The 14,117-nt window shown below is 42.8% G+C and overlaps 1 protein-coding gene across 7 annotated transcripts in view; it reads left to right on the top strand.

Moving 5' to 3' along the window:
* Window positions 1-14,117, top strand: part of CRACDL (CRACD like) — a 494,556-nt gene that overhangs the window by 102,404 nt on the left and 378,035 nt on the right. Inside the window, exon 1 of one of the 7 annotated variants that reach the window (XM_085622828.1) lies at window positions 9,096-9,188. The exons of the other annotated variants lie outside the window; for them this stretch is intronic. The gene's annotated coding sequence lies outside the window, so the exon portion shown is untranslated. Of the gene's footprint in view, window positions 1-9,095; window positions 9,189-14,117 lie in introns of those variants that run through there. 7 annotated transcript variants of the gene reach the window in all.

Genomic DNA, 14,117 nt, shown 5'->3' with positions numbered 1-14,117 from the left:
AACTAATAGTCAATGGGCTACCAGGTCCCCTCCTGCCTAGTGACAGCTAGTGTAAAGTATTGCATCTAGCTAGCCCAGAATGCACCATTCTGCCCAGGGGCGTCTCCTCCATTGGAGCGGAGTAGCATCGCCTCACTTAAAAAAAAAACAAAGCCCCAGACATGAAAAATAAAATAGTAAGACATTACCATTTTATTTTTCATCCCCCATCCCAAACAGAGCATCAGTACGGGGAGGGGCCTGCTGAGTGACATCAGCAGGGAGGAGGGTGGGCTGTCTATGCACTGTTTGGAGTGTTTATATCTTTTTGGCCAGCCGTCTTTCGATGGCCAGCCATACGTGCTCTTCAAACATCTCTAACTCAGCAATCTTAAGACAGCTGGGTTAGAGCAAGTACAGACCTCCGGAGCAGAGTGTATGGCTGAGAGAGGCCGCTCTCTCCAATCAGGGTGCTGCTCTCATGCAGTATGAGAGCAGTGTCAGGATTGCTCAAGGGAATTGCAGCATCCAGTTCCTGGAAGAAGAGGTCCGGAGTGGAGAACATCATGTTCATCTTTAGGCAAGTGTTAGTGTATTTTTAATATTATTTTCAAATACACACCCGCCCCCACTCCTCATAGATGCCAGCCGCCTCTGATTCTGCCCAGTCCCAAATTGGCAGACCCTCCTCTTGGTGTGTGGAGCTCCCTAGCCCATCTCAGAGGTATGGCTACATGCGGGTTACACGCCCGCAGAAAAAGTGGTCTGGCAGCATATTCCACCTCTGATGCCAGTCTGTCTACAAGAACAAAAGAGCAGCCGCTCTCATGTGTTACTACTATTGTTCCTTCAAAGGTGGCCTCCCATTTGAGGCTCACCTTTTGGGCTCACACCCTGTTTGGCCTTATTGCCATGGAGCGGTCACACATCTTCCAATGGCATGCCCTTTGTGTTCCTTCCTAACAGTCATTCACACCTCCCTCGAGGAAGACAGAAGCCTGTGGTCAATGGAAAGCTTTGGGCAACAAATTGGCAAATTTCTAAAGCTGTCATTTGTGTAAAGGTTACATGAAATTTGGCTTGAGCATCATCTCAGATTTCGTGCAACGATTCTATGGATACCTCAAAGTATCATATTTAGTAGTCCCGTTCAGAAGTCAGCACTGCTGAGTTGTAAGTATGTAACCCTGTATTCACCAATGGGGGTACTAGCCTTTCCCCAGCAAAAATGACAACTGGTGTTTTTTACTGCCAGGATATGTAAAGTTAGAAGACCCATGTCCAACTTTATAATATAATGCACCTTTGCCTTTGCACACAGTAGCCTCAGTAGGCCATAAATATTAAAAGGGGTGGGTTGGGCTTTACCATTATTTAAATGGCAAAGTCGGGTTAGCAGTTGGAAAACCTGCTCTGCCGGCCAGCAGTGGCAGGCTGCAAGTCATGCTTTACTTTGTCGCACTTGTGGTTGACATAAGTGCTGCAGTCTACAAGAGACACCTTAACTTACAGGCCATAGGGATCCCTGGTACCAAATCAACCAGACATACATGTTTTAATGGTCAAAAGACTGGCAGTACTGCTTTTTTGGCAGGGCTCAGTCCACCTTCAGAGTCAAAACACCAGCAGCATCAGTACAAAACCTTGGGGGTGATTATGCAGAAAGAAGCATTTCCTTCCACAAGAAAAAAGCCAAAATACATTAACATGCAGAAATTACACACAGTTAAGCATGTGCTGTTATAACTCCCTATAGGGAAAATACTAATGTACCACCAGAAGTTAATATATAGGCTCACAGTTATTAGCCTTATTGCATATGTGTGTCTTTTTCTACAAAAGTGTCTTCGTAAGCGATATGTGTGTGTCACATGGCCAAGACATGCTCCTATAGCTGCTTCAAGTGACTTAATATAATCCTTCATTTTAGCTGCAATGTAATTGATAATCTAATTTGTCTTGTTACCGGAGCTAGAGCCTTTCACTGTGTTCCCTTACCGACAGGGCATCTGTTGGAGATCTGTAAAATTGCATTTTTTCCACAGATATGTAATAACTGTGAGACCATCTTTTGCTGTCACTGTACTACAACCCAGTCGAAGAGGTGTGGTGCAGCGGCCAGGGTGCCTGACTCCGGACCATGGGGTTCACGGTTTGATCCCCAAGGCCAGCGGCAGGTTAGCCCAGTACCATGTGACTCTGGGCAATAGCTTGCTTAATCTTCCCGACGGCCCCCAGCGCCGGGACACCTTGCCTGAGGTAGCTGTGCGCTTTACAAATGTTGGTATTTCATTTCATTTCTAGTGTATTCCAATCTCACCTCTGCGTAATGTGTTGAGAAACAATTTGTAGGCTGTAGGTTGAACTTCAGCCTTTTGTCACCAACTCCTGACAAAAATGGTAGCACATCAGTTTTGTTATCTTTGAAATTATTGGTGAGGTCGTCCGTGAGGTCACGGATGATGCTATTTGTGCTATCATGGGTGATGTAATTAGCAGTGCATGAATAGAGGGGAATGTGGTTGCATGTATGTCCTTAACTCAGAAATGTTAGTGTTCTAAGGGTTTTGCATTTTAGCCCTAACGTCACTTCAACTGATTTTCTTTTTTTCTCAGAAATGTTTGTTTGTTTTTTTACAACATATATTTGTTTGCAACATTAGCAGCCAACCATAATAACCCACTAATGCTGCCCATTAAGTACTTGAACTCACTGTACCTTCTGGTACAGTTTGAGGCTGTGTCCAGCAGGCATTGTGGAAAGAACTTGGTCTTATGCCGTGCCCTGTGCTCAGTACCGATGACAGCAATATCACCTGGGCATGGCCTTAAAGTATCATTGTTTCTTTTCAAGAATTCTCCATTTGAATTTAAACAAGAAATGTTAATGTTGAGACCCGCAAGATCCCCCATTTTCATAAACCTGCATGCAAATTTCCAAAATCAAATTTAGATGGGCATATTTTCTCTTAAAAAGTTTGCTGCAGATCCAACACAGTGTCCATACACTCTTGTACAGGCATTATCGGTTGGTATCATTACTAACTGGTATTGGGAGCAGGGGCGTTGCTTGGGGAGGGGGGAGTGTTTGGGGTGTTGCACTCCCCTAAAATGTATTCTGTAGTTGGTAGTTGGGTACAAGAGTTTTCAGTCAGGTATGGAGAAGTGTTTGTCAGATAACACCTGGGATTTGTACATGCCAACACTGATAAAAAACATACTTGCTCACTTTCATCTCTGTTTTGAAGGCCTTCAAATATTTTGACTAGTTTGAGAAATGTTGTGTTTTAAGTGTCCTCCTCTCTTTTTTCACAGCCCCTTGAGCCCCCCCCTCATGTTCTACTTCTTATATAACGTGTTGTAACAAGATATCCCAGCGTGACTGTTGTAAAATATGAAGCACACACCCCCCCCACAATATTATTGACCAAGCTACACCCCTGATTTTTTTTTTTAACATACTTTATTGAGTTTACAAAGTGCCACGTCATGCGTGGGTGTGGATTTATCCAGTACATAGACAATTCAGAAGAGAATAGGTTAGGGACAAAATACCTATTCTTGTAGGAAACATTCAGAATCCAGGCTACTGCCTGTGCAAGACATTAGTATTTTGTATCCTCAAGGTGTCATGGCTTTACAGCAGTAGGCTGTCAGTTAATGTCTAACTGCTACATAAAGGTCAGAAAACCACCCATAACAAACCTCCCCCCCTCCCTCCTTTCTGGCTCACCCCAATGAAGTTAATGTGGGTCAGAGGCATGACTCATCTTCGATCTGTCCCTTAGCTACACCCCTGATTGGGAGCAGAGCATGTCCCTCATTCCTGCCATACATGCAGTGCCTACTGGCAGTAGTGCAGAGTTACAGTTAGGGTTAGATGCAAGGTCAGCAGTATGAGGGAGAGTCCAAAAGATTACCACCATCTCTTAAGAAGTGTGGCAGGGAGCGAAACAAGTTAGCCGACAAGGCAAACATTGGACATGGAAGTCTTTTGGCTAATTTAACTTGTTTTGGGAACATGGACATTTCTACCCCTCTGCAGATCACATAGGCTTCTTTGAGGGTGATCACCCACTGCCTGCTTCTGTCTTTTGTTGACAACATGGTTCAAGTGCTCTCTACGCCACAGTGCCTTTTTGCTACTGACAAATGTTCTTTTTAATGTTCTCAACTCGGTGCAGCTTGTTGGGAAATGGAGGCCACAACAGCAATTTTTCTTTAATGGCCAGCCAATCAGAGCAAAGTAGACTGATGCATTTGCAGCCAGATGTGTGCATCCACAGTAGAAGATGGGAGAAAAGCACCGTAGTCCAATGGTGTTCCTTTCTGCCTTTGTTATTGTGCAAATCCTCCATGGATTCACAAATCAGCAGAGGATCCACAAATTATTGGTCCAGGTTTCTCTAAAATGTAACCTCTTTATGCACAGACAAAAACACTTTTAAAAGCTATTTTCTTGAAAGCCACTGAACAGATTTAAACCAAACCAAGCAAAGGCATTTCCATTATTAAAGCTATATTTTCCACGTTTGGTTTAATTCTGTTCAGCCATATGTTCTGTACTTTGAGGATCTTGTGTTGGTGGGAGCAAATATAGGATGTTGATACTATTCATGAAGCCTCCACACTGACAGAGGTACATGACCATGCGCTGTAGAATGGATTAATGAAGAAAGCTGGCTCTCTATATAGTGCATTAAAAATAAGTATACTGTGTAGAGAGTCCAGTGGGTCCCTAGTGGGCTTACAGAGGCTAAAGTAAATATTACTAACGCTCTCTTTTGTGGTAGTGTGGGGGGCATCCGGTACCCGGGGGGGTTAGACCTGCATGGCTACGGTTGGTCCTGGTGTCTTTTACACTCGGTGGGGAGACAGATCTGACCTTCCAGTGCACGAGTACCTTCTACTGGTCATCTGCGGCATCGGTCCGGCAAGACGGTGGACCAGAATCTGCTTGTCTTGCCCTGCTCCTCTACTCCAAGGGAGACTGTCAGTGATTTTAAAAGTGCTGGCAGTCTACCCAAGGCTTTGATAGTTCACCTGCTTGCAGGACAAGTCACTCTGTTGTGATTGTCGAGAAAGTTGAGAGAAGGCATGGTTTTGCTCCAAACGTTCTCAGCTCTTCTGCTGCTTTCGCCAGGCAGTTACTCTTCTTCATCCTTCTTCTCTTGATCCATCGAATCTGAGTTCTTCGGTTCAATGGTGCAACCTAAATACTCAATTTAGGGGCGTTAAGAGGAGTAACAGGTAGTAGCCAATTAGAAAGTGGGGAGAAGAATGAAGAGAATCAGGCCATAGAATGGTGGAGTGTTTTGATAAGCAAGGTTTAAGCCTGTGTCAACTAAAACAAGTAAAGCGTTTCCCCTTGTGATGCGGACAGGGCAAATCATGGAGAAATTTATTGTTTGCAAGATCTGTGTACGTATCCTGCCTGTTGCAGTAATGTGTTAACTAGCTGCATGTTACATTGTATGTTTTAGAGGGTTATTTTGAAACAAGATGTAGCAGGGATATGCAGAGTTAAATTTGAATGTTGGTCAATAGTGATGGGAGCTTTATTTAATTGGAGTGTAGCACAGAAATTATTATTATTTTTCTCTTTCAGGGAAGATGGGTTGTGGTAATATTTGATGCACTGAATTATTACAGAGGGCTGGTAATCTGAGGGGAGAGATACTGTTTTAGAGTGACTACTATAATGTTTTTTTTCAAACTTTCATGTTACAGTTACCCCTGAAAAAGAGAGTAATTCTCGAAACACATTGAGTTTATTATTAACAAGGATGAAAGATGTATCGTTATACCAAAAGTACAACGCCATTGAATTATCTGTTGTGGATCATCGCTATTGGAAACAGTATACTGCCAATAAAATCTTTGAAATGTGGGTGTCTTTGAGCTTAGCTTGTTTGTACTGATAAAAAGGGACAAGAACTTTAAACGAATAGTTAAAAAAAAATGTTGAAAAGCAATGATGACTTGGATTGGATATTGTATTACAAGGGCCTACGGGCCCTCTTCAGATGCTGTGCACCCCGGACTGTTGAACCAAGAGGGTCACAGTTGTGCTTGAAAGTGCTACGGAGTTGTGGTAATCATTCAGCAAAATAGCAGGACCTTTACAAGGATCAACACTGAGGCAAGAAGGAATAGAGCCATCCAAGGAGTCTATCTAAATGGTGTTCTACCTCATAGACTAAGTGCCTGGCAGAGAGGCCTGGCTGGATTTAAAGGATCTACTGAACTCACAGTAAAAAGGAAGACCAAAATGGTCAGGCAGAAGAGGAATAAAAGCTGCTGGATTATCCCCCAAAAAGTAATTACTGGTTAATTCAACCAGCGTATCTCTATTCAATGAGTGGCCTCAATTGAGTGGAGTAACTGCTCACCTGCTTGCACCAATGGCTGTCAGCATGACGGGCTACTGGCCATAATCCAGGCACAGGCGGACCTGCCTTGGCGCATCCTCTGTATGGGCGCACATTGGACTGTGTTAAGTGCCCGTCTGTCCCCAACAGCTGCAAATTACCCTGAAAATTTGAGTTGCAACAAAAAAAGCTGCTGCAAAGGTCAGCTGGCACAAAGGGGAAATGGTGTTGTGACAGTTAGGAAAACTGGATCAATTCACTTTAATTTCAGAGGAGATATCACCAACGCAGTGTGATCGTCCAAGCAATTAGAAACAAATTCTCCCTCCCCTCAACCCCGCAATACAGATGAAAAAAAGTAGTCCAATTTGATTCAGGTTAAAAACAGGGTGAACACAAATCATATAGCAGCCAAACTGACTCAAATACAATGTGTGCAAGAAAAAAGTTTTGCAGCTTTATTGATTTTGTTCTTACCTTTTTAATATTAAATCTCTTGCTAAAGGCACTAATGGTACTTCTGTGAAAATTCATTATTCATTACACAGGTAGTTTCTGACCTGGTATGCAGTGCGCCATTTTTATTGTAATCGGCTTCAAATTGCACTGTGGCTGCAGTTGGCAATGTATGTGACCTAGCAAGAGATGACAATTCCTAGAAATATGTTAAAAATTATTAGAACATTGTAATGTTGTGAGCTCCATTGAAGACAATGGGTAGCTTTGGGCTTATAATGGCTGATATAAGCCAGGTGAAAAATTAATGAGTTGAAATACCACGCACACCGATTTGTTCCAAAATGTAATCAGCTCTCAAAAAAAGTTAATGGCGTGCTGAAGAGGAGCGACCTCTAAACCAAGGTGGATTAATAACAGTGAAGTTGCACTAACCCGTCAAGGGTAGTGTCCCTCTTTGAGCACAGCGCTGGTGGGTAACGAAGTCACCAAGTTCCAAATATTGTTACGCCAATGAAGTTTAAATCATATTGGTTTAATCACAATTGAGTATTCTTCGTGCTTAGTTCAATATATCACATGTTGTTTTCGAAAGAAACCAAAGGAAAGTCCCCAATATTTGGAACTTGGTGACTTCGTTACCCACCAGCGCTGTGCTCAAAGAGGGACACTACCCTTGACGGGTTAGTGCAACTTCACTGATATAAGCCAGGAACATTCCAATGTTTGTCTTTTGTTTCTCCCTTTTTAATTTAGAACACTCTACCCTCAGTGGGTGGAAAGTTTCAATAGCCTTATAGCCCTTCTATCTCGGGCTATACCGGTTGTTAAAGACCTTTTTGGACTCGGGTTCAGGGCCTTTAACAACTGGTATAGCCCTCGGCAGCGGGCTTTAAGGTTATATTAGAACATTGAAATGTTGGGAGCTCCATTGAAAACAATGGAGTGCTCTGGGCTTATAATGGCTGGTATAAGCCCGGAGCTCCAACATTCCAATGTTTGTCTTTGTTCACAGCTGTGGCTGTGAACAAAGGCTTCAGGATTTCAATCCCCTCAAGCTCCCTAAAGCCTTTGTTTTATTTCTTAGAACATCCTGCCCTCTAGTGGCAGAATGTTCTAATAGCCTTATAGCCCTTTGTAGCTGGGCGATACCGGCTATTAAAGTCCTGCTCCCTTGTTAAAGGCCCTTGCCTTCGGCTCGGGCCTTTAATGCTGGAGCCTGCCTTTAATAGCCGGTATAGCCTGCCACGGCGGGCTATCAGGCTATATTATGATCGCTCTTCAATTCTGAGTTGGCCCCTAGGGTTGCCATTTGGCTTGTATTTTACCAAAGTCTAGGAAAAATCTAAAAAGGTAAATATTTTTTCCCTTTCAAGTATAAAACTAAAATAGCAAATCCTAGAATAATATACTTCAAACTATTTCAAAATGATTACAAATCCAAGCAAGGGCAGAGTCACAATGTTAAAAAGGAATCCAGAGAATTTAACATATATTCTAATTTATGAAACTTCTCCTGGTCCTTCAGGAATCTCAAACATGGACAGCTAGCACATATTCTCAATTATAAAACTTCTCCTGGATCTTCAGGAATTTCAAACACGGACAGCTAGCTAGTATTTTTCCCTGAGAAAGTTGGCAATCCTAGTTCCCCATTGCTTACCGCATGAATATTGCACCTAGTAATTATTGATTGAGCTGAATGTGGTATTTACCAGGTTCAGTATTAAGTATTTGGCTTCTGTACCTGGGAATGAGGATAACGCATGTAAATAGCCCTTATTCCATGTTCCAAACTGCGAAACTCAGAATATTGTGTATTGTTTAAAATTTGCACATCAGTGGTAATCCTGATTTGGGCGCAAACTCCTGTTTGCACCCAATAAGAGATACACTGCCTTTCGGATGAGAACCTTAGTAATTGGGAACCTATATCACTGTTTTCTAAGTTTAACGTGCAAAACAGCAGGGAACGCACAGGATTCAAACTGTAAATAACTGTGGATGTTCTTTCCATAACTATCCTCTTGACAAAAAAAAATGTTAATTGATGTTTAAAAAGTGGACTCAATAAAGTAGGCGTCAAAGTTCAGAGGACGGCCAGCTCCTTGGGTCAGAGGGATCAGGTGTTGTATTTATGTTAACTAGAGTTTAATGTGTGTCAGAACTCGAGGTTGCAGTCTGGACTTTGAACCAAACTTCTCGGCCTCAGTTGCTTGGCTGGCTGTTTCTACTATCTCGTCTGCCGGCTTCACATATTTCAGAGAACGAATTGGGTTGTCTTCTTCTCTTGGGATCTACCTAGGGTCTCCACTGGACCCTGACTGTTTGGAGGTGCAGAGGACGCCCACAAGTCTTTCCTTGTGATTCTTCATCATGATGGTAAGACAATCCTGTTCGAGTTCCACTTCTTTTCAATTTGTGCCACTGTTGTGTTTGTACCCTATTTATCCTCAATAACCACTCGACGACGGAAAAGATGTGGTAGCGGATTCTGTTCAATTGTGTATTCTCTATGACCTCTTGAGCAGTTGATGTGCAGTTACGTATGGTGGCTGGAAAGATGGTTTTGTTAGGATAGGTTAACTTAAAGGGTTTTTAACTTCTCTACTGTTAAATATCTGAACTCATCATCCAAAGCAATGAAATTCTTCGAAGCACAAATAAAGTGGTGCATAGAGGCAGCCTTGGTCTACGTTCTGCATTGATGGTACTCGTCTTCAGCGCAGTTTAAGAGCTACAGATACATCACTGCCCACATTTGCAGAGTTCCTTTTGCAGCCTCTCTGGAGCATCACTAAAGTTACTTCAAATCATGAAAAAGAATTGATTTTTACCCTATAAGATAATGTCTGATGTGGCTGTGACAGTGTTTGGAGTCCTAAATCCCAACAAATCCTGTGTTCCATAAATAAACTAGGCCTTCCCAGACGATCAATAACTGTCCCCATTCTTCGCCAATTAGCGGCTATTTAACTGTTACAAAGTGCAATATAATTACATTCAAATAGTTTTACGACTCAGCCAAGTTGCCACTGTTTTAGAGAGGGGGGGGGGCGCAGTTGCAAAACATGCTGATACTTGGCTCTGGGATTTACAGAAGGAAAGGGTAAAATATTTGTAATTGCTTTCACTGCCATAGCATAGTTAAAAACGGCAATCTATGTAATCTGAAACCTGTTGAGTTCCAAAAACAACACAAAACCTCATAGTTACACTCTACTGAAAGGTCCACACTTTCACAATGTCTCCCATGCCCAGCTAAAGTGAAAATTCTGCTGTAGCCACTTGTTGACCCTTGACCCTTGACCCTAGAGTAGATGCAGATCTAGGAGCAGTACATAGATACCTATTCCCATAGATAGGACTGAGGGTGGGGTGTATGAAGGAAGTGCAGCACCACAAGTAGGGTGTCCCCCAACAACCAAACCATAGCCCATAGCACCGCCTTGTGTTATAGCAGCTCAGAAACTGCATTTCTTTTCCCATTAAATAAGCATAGAGACTGATTCTGTGAGGCAAAAGTCTGTTTTAGGGCGCTTGAGTGGGCCCACATCATACGGGCACATACACATAACTGAGTCCTTTTCGTAGATATGACATCTGCCCAGACCTCCTAGAACTGGCATTTAGTCATCCAATTCGTTCCATCCATCTATTGTACTCACACATCTTCATCAGTCTTAGTGATTTCTGTATTTATATGTGGAGTAGTATAGTAGGAACAGGGTGACATCTGTTAACCCTGAGTTTTCCTCATGGTTGTGTCTAAACTGGAATAGTATGGTGAGCACAAAAACGATGGGTTTAGGCCCAGATCTCTGTACTGGGGGTGAATGTTTGACAATGTTCAACATTCCATCCATCGTATTTTTGTGTTGTTATAGTCGCCCTACGTGGGAAGGTTATGCCGAGACGTGGGTCCTATCCTCACTATGCCACTGGATTTAAGCTAACCTGGCTGATGAGGGGTGATGCCTCAAACCAGTATGGCTGGTTCCAAACTAGAATGGCATGGTGAGCAAAAAACGATGGATATAGACCTAGATCTCTGTACTGGGGTGAATGTATGACAATGTTCAGCATTCCGTCCATCCTCTTTTTGTGTTGCAATCATTCTCTTGCCCTGTGCACGCTGAAAACCATGTCTTGTTCAGTCCATACAACAAAATACATTAGCCATGTGTAGCATGTTTACACAAAATGGCAACATGATCATACACAGATGTCTATGTCCCTTTAACTAATGGATTTCACTCGAATGACCTAGTCACTGCATTCAAAAGAGCGTTTTTCAGCTGGCAGCATCTGCATATTTTCCGCTCTTTTCTGTGGTAAAGAAGTGAAGGAATGAACTTGATGTGTGGTGGGATTTTTAGATTTCTGGATATTTACTTTCTGACGCTTTGCCTTTTTCTTTCTGCCTTTTTTGAGTTCAAGCCTGATGATTTGGCTTCATTGTTGCATTTCCCTTTTATGATGGTGAGTTTATTTGCAGGTGTGGTGGCTGAAATGTAGAACACAGAGAAGCTGAGTGAGAAGAATAGTTGACATGATTATTTAAGACCCAACTATTATTTCCAAGTGCAGGTGATTGAGTCACCGCGTCCTGTCAACAAAGTTCAGTGACATGGTGAGAAAGTTAGAAAATTGGGGAAATCATCCACCTTAAAATATATATCCAGATGACCACCTTCACACCCGACACTCCTGCAACCCGTTAGAAGAGACCTTCACTATAAGGACCTTCACCTAAAACTCACTTCAAAAGTTATGTGTATACGGATGATCAACAAGAAATACTATTGATAATCTGCATTCTCTCAACTTTTATCTGAGCTTTAAATTTGGGGGATATCACCGATAGGATTACAGGGGGAAAGTGCTGTGGTGTAGCTTCATGAGTAGTATGTCTTTTCTTCTGCACAAACTTTGATGTGTACTGTTTACTGTCACACTTGTCTTTTCTCAAAGTAACCCAAGTGTTATTTTATGAGCAATTAATTGCTGATTGTACGGCCTCGGAGCAAGCACCAAGGCGAGAGGGGTTTGAATGCATTCATTCTGTGGTTTCTCATTCAATCCCCCATCTTTTCTATATGTACAGGTAGCGGTGCAGCCTTTACAGACCATTGAGATCCCCTAGGACAAATGATTGTCAATGGTAAAGAGATGTTAAATATTCTAGTGGTAGATTGTGACCACGTGAAAACTACTTTTCCCATTAACTGATAAACAGTGGCGTAGCTAGAACTTTTGCCACCCAGTGACGGCCGGTGCAGGTAAGAGCAAGGGGGAGGGGAGTCGACAACCGATGAGGAGGGAAAATAACATTTAGAAAAAGAAACCACTTACCTTGCGCTCCCTGAAAATGTTCACCTCACGTGAACGGCCGCCGTCTCCCAAAAAGTACCACCCCGGCCGGACCGCCCCCTAGCTATGCCATTGTAAATAAAGACAGAGCTATACTGGGAATTAAAGAATGTTCTCAAATCTTCACACTGCTCTGCCAGTTCACCACCATCCTTAGCAAAGACAAACCTATGCTGCATCCCCTTCGTCACAAATACACAACGCGGCCAGTCAGTTGAACCACCTGTATCATCAGGTTGGCATGCTCTGCACTCAAGGGACAAGAAACAAGTGGGAGGGGTTTGCCTACCAAAACTCTGAAAACATGAATAGAAATCAGCGATGCAAGCTGGTTGGGTATTTAATATTACACAACTTCTCGCAATGTAAATGGGGTTCAATTACTTTAACGTGGGCATTTCAGGAATGGGACAGTTTCATATTATAAGCAAATTATTGAATTTTTATAAAAATGATTATTTATAAAGTTAAAATGTTTCTTTAATAAACTAGTTTGCACCATTTTTGTAGAACACAAAAAATAAAAAAATAGTAGATAGTGGCAACGGCGCTACAAGACAAAAGCGGCCGTGTTACATATTGGTCAGTTCATGCTGGTATAAATCATAGAGCAACACATAGGCGTGGGGCTCAGGTTTTAGTTAAAAAAACAAATATGTTCACACTTTATAGGTGTACTTCACAATCTTTATAAAGACATATCAAGTATAACAGGGGATCATCTGTTAAGGTGTTATCGAACTTGGAGGAGGGACGTGGGGGGGACAGAAGGGCTTTCATACAATCTCCAATTATTAAGATCATATACTTTTCATCCATCCCTGTTCTGCGCATGTGCATAGCCTCAACACTGGACATATATCTTCTGATTGGAGGGGATCCTTTCCCACCAATGTGATGCACCTATGCCGCTTCGCCAACTGCGGTTTCAAGAGTCTGAGTTTGGGTCTCATTTTGGTACACTTAGGTTTGGGGAGAAGACTCAATAGGCAACTTACTAGGGCCTTTGATAAATTAAAACCGGAATCTCTTGGGTTTTATGTGGAACAGGTTTGAATTTAGAAACGTTGTTTGAAAGTATTACTCCAGGCAGAAGAAATGTGCAGTGCTTCAGAAAGATTCCTATTTTGGATTTTTACAGAGACGTAGCTAGAGCTTGTGGCGCCCGGGGCTATTCCTCAGATTGCCGCCCGGGGGGGGGGAGATGGGGGTGCTGGGGAATTACAAACGGCGAGCACTTAAAAGAGGTCAGAGAGACACGTAGTATCGCCACTAATAGTTACCTCAATCATGCAAGTTACATGCACATACATGATACGGTCCCCAAAATAGTGCCGTCTGGGGCGGACCGCCTCCACCTAGCTACGCCGCTGAAGGAAAAGCAGAAGGAAACCCAAAACTTACATCAGTTCTACCTACTCTGTTTGTGATAGCTCACTCATAACATCACAGCTTGTGCAGGACCCCCTGTCCCCTATCTGCCCCGTCCATGACATCTCACTTATCACATCACAACACGTGCAGGACCGCTGTCACCTGTTCCTTACCTGTCCTATCCATGACATCTCATCCATGACATCACAGCTGGTGCAGGACCCCTGTCCTCTGGTCATATTCAAGCCACCTACCCCATCACTCGCCCAGCTTCTGTGGCACGAACACCTACTCCTCTAGGCATAAGCTGCGATTGTAGAGAACTGGTTTTAGGGTGTGCTGATCTGGTTAAATATACAAGATCTCACTAGAAAAGTCACCCTGACCATCTTGTTGGTCAGAGAGATGCTTCTATACGTGCACCGATATTAGGCTCTCAGATAAATAGTTGCACGTTCAACCCAACACCTAATTGGTGCAAGAAAAAGGTTGTGGGTCGTATGCAAAAACTGATTGCCCCACTATCACCCAAACAAAGTCTGAACTCTTTTTAAACTCCATGGA

Source organism: Triturus cristatus, chromosome 8 (genome assembly GCF_964204655.1).
Source record: "Triturus cristatus chromosome 8, aTriCri1.1, whole genome shotgun sequence".
Classification (NCBI taxonomy): domain Eukaryota; kingdom Metazoa; phylum Chordata; class Amphibia; order Caudata; family Salamandridae; genus Triturus; species Triturus cristatus.
This window is presented reverse-complemented; position numbering and strand designations above follow the sequence as displayed.